The sequence below is a fragment of the Rhinopithecus bieti genome, unplaced genomic scaffold (genome assembly GCF_001698545.2).
Source record: "Rhinopithecus bieti isolate Rb0 unplaced genomic scaffold, ASM169854v2 scaffold_5740, whole genome shotgun sequence".
Lineage (NCBI taxonomy): Eukaryota > Metazoa > Chordata > Mammalia > Primates > Cercopithecidae > Rhinopithecus > Rhinopithecus bieti.
The window spans coordinates 261,743-269,854 of NW_016804832.1; the positions used below are offsets into that span (position 1 = coordinate 261,743).

General features: G+C 33.4%; 1 long non-coding RNA gene across 1 annotated transcript; it reads right to left on the reverse strand.

Annotated features, from left to right (window-relative positions):
- Positions 1-998: 998 nt before the first annotated feature.
- Positions 999-7,410, reverse strand: LOC108528670 (uncharacterized). The gene is made up of 4 exons (XR_001885245.1): positions 7,342-7,410; positions 6,358-6,477; positions 5,345-5,501; positions 999-1,130 (listed from the first exon to the last, which is right to left on the reverse strand). It is a non-coding gene; the product is annotated as an uncharacterized LOC108528670 (long non-coding RNA).
- Between the last annotated feature and the right edge of the window lie 702 nt (positions 7,411-8,112).

Consider the following 8,112-nt stretch of genomic DNA (forward strand, 5'->3'; position numbering starts at 1 on the left):
TCTCAATAATTCCTGGAATGTAAACTTCCTGGGAGGATTTAAAGCATGTGACTGGCCACCACAATACTACTTGGGACACATGTTTTCCTAAACGTTGCTTCTCCTGATTCAACCAGTGATATGCACTACTTGTTAGAAAGAGAAGAATATCACCATTCAGTTGATTTGTTGATAGCACATGAAAGAAAAGCAATAACCAGAGATAACTAAAAAAAATCCTATACTTTTAAAGCTCAGAGAGTGTACGTCTTTACTTTCAAATGACGGAAATACACTTGCAAAGTGATGATAAGAAGTAGAAACACACAAAGCAGAAAGATTATAGTCTGCCTTATGAATTTAAGAAGTTGACAAAGTGGTGACTACTTTAACAATAACAACTATAATGAACCAGAAGATAATACTTACCTTCAAGGCCCTAAAATCATACAATCTATCTAAATTTAATGAATGTCTATGATCTAAAAATAGGTTAGGTCTGCATTAATTCTGGTTTAAACATCATGGGGAACAAGACAGAAAATTTCATAAGCACTCTATAAAATATTCTGAGGTCATCCAATATAGTATTATTTTCTGCTGAGTCCAGACTTAAATTTGTAAGTAACTGTTCTCTCAATGAGAGAAAGCCCTATAACCAAAGTATTTGAAGAAGATCCATTACTAACAAAAGCAAAGAAAATTCTTTGTGAGAAATCTGCTGAATGAGGCAATGTGCTAACAATTTAAAACACTTCGCAAAGCAATCAAAGCAAATATTATATATTCATGGGATATTAGAACCAAAAGTGACTTTGTGAAAAACATTTAGTCTAGTCCTTTTATTTTGCAGGTGGAGTCCCTAAGGAGCAATTGTAACACAGTGCCTTGCTTAAGGTTCCTGTCATTTTGAGTGAACCAGGACACATCACAAAGTTTCCAGGACTATGAAGTGTAGACTACACCTGAAGACACAACACAATTATACACTTGCTATCTGAGGGCATACTTACCCTAATATATCTAAATGGCTTGTGATTGAAGCCTTTGGCTAAATTATTATAACCAGTTCTTCAACAACCATATGTTGGTAAAGAAAAACCTTCAGAATAAACTGGAATTATATTGCTGGTCTAGAGTTTCAGGATCTTCTGCAAATAAATACAAAATGCTTAATTAACAACAGAGGACACTCTAATAGGTTTCTCTAAATATATTTATGTGCATTATCTCCAATCCAGGCTTCTCTTCTGTAACTCATATTTAGAAATTCAAATTCCTCAACAACAACTTCATGTGAACACATTCTGGCCTCTTTCAGGTGGCAACTCAATTGACATCTCTCAGTAAGACCTTCTCTGACCCTCCTTTCAAAAATTGCAACATACTCCTAGAATCCCCACCCACCTTCTCAAATTTATTTTCCTCCAAATCACTGACCACCATCTAACATATTTTATATTTTACTTACTTCTTTTATATATTGCCTCTCTCCCCACCTATATTCCTGCACCTAGTACAGGTTCTATTGTGAACATGTAATAAATATGTTTTTGATAAATACATGAGTAAATTAATTAATTAATTTCCAAGAGTCATATATTTACAAGAGTGTTTGATTCTCCTGTTCTTCGAAAGATTCTTTGTGAATATTAGTTGATCTGATTATTTAAATGGAGTCATTTTTTTCTAGACTAATGTCATTATATAAAGCAATATTACTCTGTAGATTGAGCTATAGTACATGCCCATATTATGTAATTACATGATGATATCGAGCCCTTAAAGAAAAGAAAAAAATTATGCTCTTGATAGAAAATACATAATGAAAATGACAATTTTTCTAGTTCTTTTCTTATTTGATTTCAGTCTAGAGTTAATCTGTCTTCAAACTAAGATGCTATTGCCCAGCTTAGGACTTTACTCTTTATTTATATACTAAACCTAGAATTATCTTCAAAGTATCAAAATATCTTTGAAGAGGTGGGACGTGAAGAAGTACTTATGCTCTGTGACAGCACACAGGGTTTTCTTCATGTTTTGCCCACTAAAATCCACAGTGAAATAACAGGAAGAAAAAAGCCACTTTCTAAAAATAACATAATTCAATCCAAATGTCCATTCATTTTCTTTATTCATGTTAGAATTTATTTCAAAGCACACTTTGAGATATTTTAGATTCACAGGAACTTCAATATGTTGGGACATAGAAAATTAAAATTAACTTTTCTCATAGTACTCCGCTCCTCACTTCAAAAATTTTATTTTTTTATTCTGAAAAAAGTTTGTGACAAGACTTCTCCGAGTAATAAAAATAGCCAAGAGGGCACTAACTATAGATGAAACTTTTTTCCTCTACCAGAACTTACTACTTCTGTAGCTTTATTACAAAAAAGTTTTTTCTTTTATTTGAAGGAAAAATATCAATATTCCATTTCATGAAATCTGATTTGAAATTGAGAAGTTCTCAGATATATAGTTTCAAAAACTATGGAAAGCTTCAGTGGGTGCATAGCTGAGATGCTGAAATCATGTGGAGAGGATTGAGCAAGGTGTGAATGAAGGACAATTAGAGTAAGTTGCATGTGAATATGTATGATGTATATATGCAGATATTTGGATGTGTGTGTGTTGTGTATTTGTGTATGTTTCTGCACTACAAAGAAAACCATCCAGACAGGCACAGTGGCTCATGCCTGTAATCCCAGTACTTTGGGAGGCCGAGGAGAGCAGATCACCTGAGGTCAGGAGTTCTAGACCAGCTCGACCTACATGGTGAAACTCAGTCTCTACTAAAAATTCACCAGACATGGTGGTGTACGCCTGTAATTCCAGCTACTCAGGAGGCTGAGGCAGGAGAAGAATCACTTGAACCAGGGAAGCAGAGGTTGCAGTGAGCCAAGATTACGCCACTGCACTCCAGCCTGGGCAACAGAGTGAGACGCCATCTCAAAAAAATAAAAATAAAAAGGAAAAGAAAGGAAAAGAAAAGTAAAGAAAAGGTCCAAGACCATCACGGAGATGAGGTGTTTGAAAATCAAATTTTAAAAACATAATAACATTTATTGAGCACTTTTTCTGGACAGACAAGACAAAGTACTTTATATATAATATATTGTTTCATTTAATCTTCATATTAGCTCTTTTGAATGGGTTGGTATTAATCATTTTACAAACGAGGTTTGTATTAGTTTCCATGGGCTGCTATAATGAAGTACCACAAACTTGCCTTAAAATAACAGAAATTTGTTTTCGTGGTTCTGGAGGCCACAAATCTGAAATCAAAGTATCAGCAGCTTCAGGTCTCTCTGAAGGTTCTTGGAGAGGATCTCTCCTAGCTTCTGGTGGTTGCCAGCAAGGCTTGGCATTCCTTGGCTTGTAGAAGAATACAATCTCTGCCTCCATTTTTACTTAGCATTCTCCTCACGTGTTTGTCTTCACAACTTCTCTGCGTGTGTTTCTCTTGTCTTCTCATAAAGATAACAATCACTTCGTATTTATGGCCCACTCTACTTCAGTAGGACCTCATTTTAAGTTAATTAATTACATCTGCAAACACCTTATTTCCAAATAAGATTATATCCTGAGGTTCCAGGAAGCACATGAATGTTGTGGGAGCTGTGGAAGTTTGTCAATCCAATACAAGGTTACCGAGACTCAGAAAGACCTCAGGTAACAGAATTATCAATTTAACAAAATCACATAAGTATGTTTTATATGTTTAAAGAAATGAAATCTGAGATTTAATATATGGATTAGAAAAAAAAGAGATTAAAACAAGCCTTGAAAATAAAACAGAAAACTTTTAATTTTATTTATGTATTTATTTATTTATTTATTTGAGATGAAGTCTTGCTCTGTTGCCCTGGCTGGAGTGCAGTGGCACGATCTTGGCTCACTGCAACCTCCACCTCCCTGTTTAGAGTGATTCTCCTGCTTCAGCCTCCTGAGCAGCTGGGACTACATGTGTGCGCCACCACGTCCATCTAATTTTTGTATTTTTAGTAGAGATGGGTTTCACCATATTGTCCAGGCTGGTCTTGAACTCCTGACCTCATGATCTACCTGCCTCAGACTCCCAAAGTGCTAGGATTACAGCCATGACCCACCATACCCAGCCTTATGTTTTTTATTTCAATAGGTTTTTAGAAAACAGGTGGTGTTTGGTTACATAAATAAGTTCTTTAGTGGTGGTGATTTCTGAGATTTCGGTGCACCCATCACCTGAACAGTGTACACCAAACCCAGTGTATAGTCTTTTATCCCTCATCCTCATCCTATCCTTTCCCTGAAGTCCCCAAAGTCCATTGTATAATTCTTATGCCTTTCCGTCCTCAAAAGTTAGTTCCCACTTATGAGTGAGAACATATGATGAAAAACATAAAACTTTAACAATAACAACTATAAGAACATGTAAAATACTCAATGCACAACACATTTGCTATAGCTGAAAATAAAATTAACCAATTATCTTAAATTTTCCATAATGTAGCACATCTAAATATACAAATAGAAAATATGATAAAGAGCTAACAGACATGGAAAATAAAGTAGGAAAGTTCAATATCCACTTAAATATTTGTAGAGAAAAAGAGACAGAAAATTAAACACAAGAAACATTTAAAGGGATCATGGGGAAAATAATTACAAAACTAATAATTAGTTAATAGTTATAGAAAGGGTAATGGATATCAAGTAAGATAAATGAAATGAAAAACACATCTAGGCATGCCATAAAAAAATCTCACAAGCAGCCAGAGAAGAAATACAGATCATCTTCAAATGAACAACAATTATGACAACTGATTCCTCAACAGCAACCATGGAAGTTAGAAGAAAATAAAATAACTTCATTATGTTAATAAAAAATTAATGTCCAACTAGAGTCATTAGTGTTTATGTGTTACATCTGTTTTAAATTCTTTTATCTTCAGCCTTTTTGTGTATTCATATTTAAGGCATATCTTTTTAAAAACAGCCAATAATTAAATTCTGTTTTACTCTACAGAATATTACTCATTTATTAGAATATTTCATCCACTTAACATGTAATGTAAACACTGACATATTTTATTTTAAATCTATCATATTACTATTTATTTGTATTTATTCCTCTTGTTTCGTCTTCCTCTTTTATTTCTTTCTTGCCTTCTTTGAGTTAAAAAAAAAAATTTCCACTTTCTTTCCTCTATTGTTTTTAGTGGCACATTTATTTACTATTCTTTCAATGAATACTCTAAAGTATATGATTTTCATAGCCCCAAACTGTGAGACTAACAAAAGCTTTGCTCAACTTCTCAGTTTTGCAGAACTAAGGTTCGTCAAATGCTTTGAGAAGAACAGTAGTGAGTAATGTTTGGCTCACCTCAATTAAATTCCCTTCTCTTCGGGATCTTGACCACTCACATTTTGGCTGCTGCAGTACCCCTTTAATGGCTTCAAACACATGTTGTATATTTTACCCAGCTTTTTTAGTTGCTCTCAGAGGGAAGATTGGGTTTATACAATCCAATCCATAATTCCTAGAAATAGAGACTTCAATATAGAATTTGATACCTAACAAGAATATACTTTTAAAACAATAATAAGATTAAGAGAGTTATAAACAAACAAGCAAAGCCTGAGAGCATTTAATCTAAGAGAACTTCATTAAAGAAAATTCTAAAGAATGTGTTATAGGCAGAAAAAAGGTGCTATTTCTTCCAAACTCATAGAAATTCAAAGAATATAAATGAAAGAAAACTTTTGATGTATCTATTTTTTTTAGGGCAGTAAAGGATTTTAGAAACTAAGAAAAGAGAAATACACAAAAGAAAACTAAGATGATATAAATAAATCCAAATTTATCTAAACCACAGGAAATATAAATAAATTTAACACCATTTAGACACAGTTGACAGATTTTTAAAATATATCTATATGCTGAAGATATACACCTAAAAGATACAGAGTGGATGAAAGTTAAAGCACAGAAAAAGATATATTTCAATACTGGTCAAAATAAAGTGAGAATAACTATATTTCAATCAAACAAAATAAACTCTAAGGCAAAGATATTATTGGATATATAAAGTCACTATGCAATGAGAGAAGACTAGATTTACCAGGAAAATAAAATCACTCTAAACTTATATCCACCTAAAATATAAAAAAATAGAAATTGAAAATATTTGTAAGCACCAGAAATACAAGAAGAAATTTGCAAAATTTGCTATCAGAGTGGAATATTTTAGCATTTTTTTAGTAATTTCTAGATTTAACAGATAAAATGTCACTGAGGACATAAAACATTTGAACAACACTATTAATCAGGCTATTTTAGGTTACAGTGTAGAAACAGTGCAGAAACAAGTAAATCTTGAAGTCTCAGTGACTTACAACAGAAGTTTGTTTCTCCTCAGATTAGTCATCAAGAATTAATAAATTGTGATTTCATCCATTTTATGGCACTGTCATCTTCTAGGGCCCATTGGAATTCTATTGAGCCTACTAGGTCCTCTGCATTAAAATCGCCAAAAAGAGATGAGAAAGAAGGAAGAACGTTCATTACGTTGTAAAGACAAAGACAAAAGTGCTTTATGTTACTTCTGCCCATTTTTCTCATGGACAGAATGCTGTCATAGAATCCTAACTTAATTGAAGGAAGACTTAGAACTGCAGTCCTCCTTTGTATCCAAGAAAAATAACTAGGATTGTTGAACATTTATTTGCTACAAACACAATTGATAAGTTTGATGTAATGGAAAAACACAGAACATTTCATCAAAGTAGAGAACATGCTTTCTTTTAAGGAAACATAAAACATTTAGGAGAGGTGATCTCGTACTTGACCACAAAACAAGTCTCAAAAAATTCCAAAACACAGTATCGTGTAGATTATACATTAAGAACTCAATTTAAATAAATTAGAACTGATAACAAAAACACAACTAAAACACTCCAAGCTTTTGAAACTAAGAAATGTAAATAACCCATAAGTTAAAATAACTCTTATGGAAATAAAAATATTTAGAATGAAACAGCAACTAAATATTAGTACAATACATACGATAATGTTTCTAGAAATAAATTTGTAGCCTTAAATACTTACAGTAAAAAAAAGAAGAGTTTTGAAAATGAACCAGCTAAGCATTAAGCATTATATATTAGAAAAGGACAGAAATTAGCAAAAGTGAAGGAAAGCATGAAGTATATAAATTAATACATTAACAAATATATGTACCATGTAAAGATTCAACAAAGCCAAAAGTTAGTACTTCAAAAAGACTAATAAGACCAGTAAGATTCTAACATGACTGATGAAGAAAGGAAAGACACAAAAAATGTATAGCCTGTTTGTGCTAACCAGAGAGCAATTCATACCAACTTATCCTGGGTTCCTGTCATAACACAAAGGGAAACTTTCACAATATGTGAAGCACTTGATGCTCTGTAGATGAAGGAGGAGAACGTTCTCAAATTCCTTACATCAGGAACTTACTTAGGTGGTATCAGCCTTGACTTGCAAATGGAACAGTACCTCTGTAAGAGGAAAAGTGATGGTATTTAAATTATAACTCTGAAGAGGACCTGGGAAGAGTTCTGCTGGTGGCTCATGCCATTGAAAACCCAGGTGATGTCAATGTCAAACCTTCCAAGAATATCAGCCAGCAGCTGTGCTGAAGTGGGCTGCTGCCACTGGAGCCACTCTAAATGCAGGATGCTTCACTTCTGGAACCTTCACCAACCAGATCCAGGCAGCTTTCCTGGAGATAAGTCTTCTGGTTAATGAGATAACTTTTCAATCAATTATGGTAATTTGATATGCAGTTAGGACAAATAAAATGTAATCTCTGCTTCATACCATAAACAAAAATAAATTCCAGGCAGATTAAAGATTTAAGTGTGAAAGGCAATATTCTAATCTATAACATTTAGAAAACATGTCTCCGGTAGCTTAATGGGGATGACATTGAATCTATAAATTACCTTGGGCAGTATGGCCATTTTCACAATATTGATTCTTCCTATCCATGAGCATGGTATGTTCTTCCATTTGTTTGTGTCCTCTTTGATTTCACTGAGCAGTGGTTTGTAGTTCTCCTTGAAGAGGTCCTTTACATCCCTTGTAAGTTGGATTCCTAGGTATTTGAT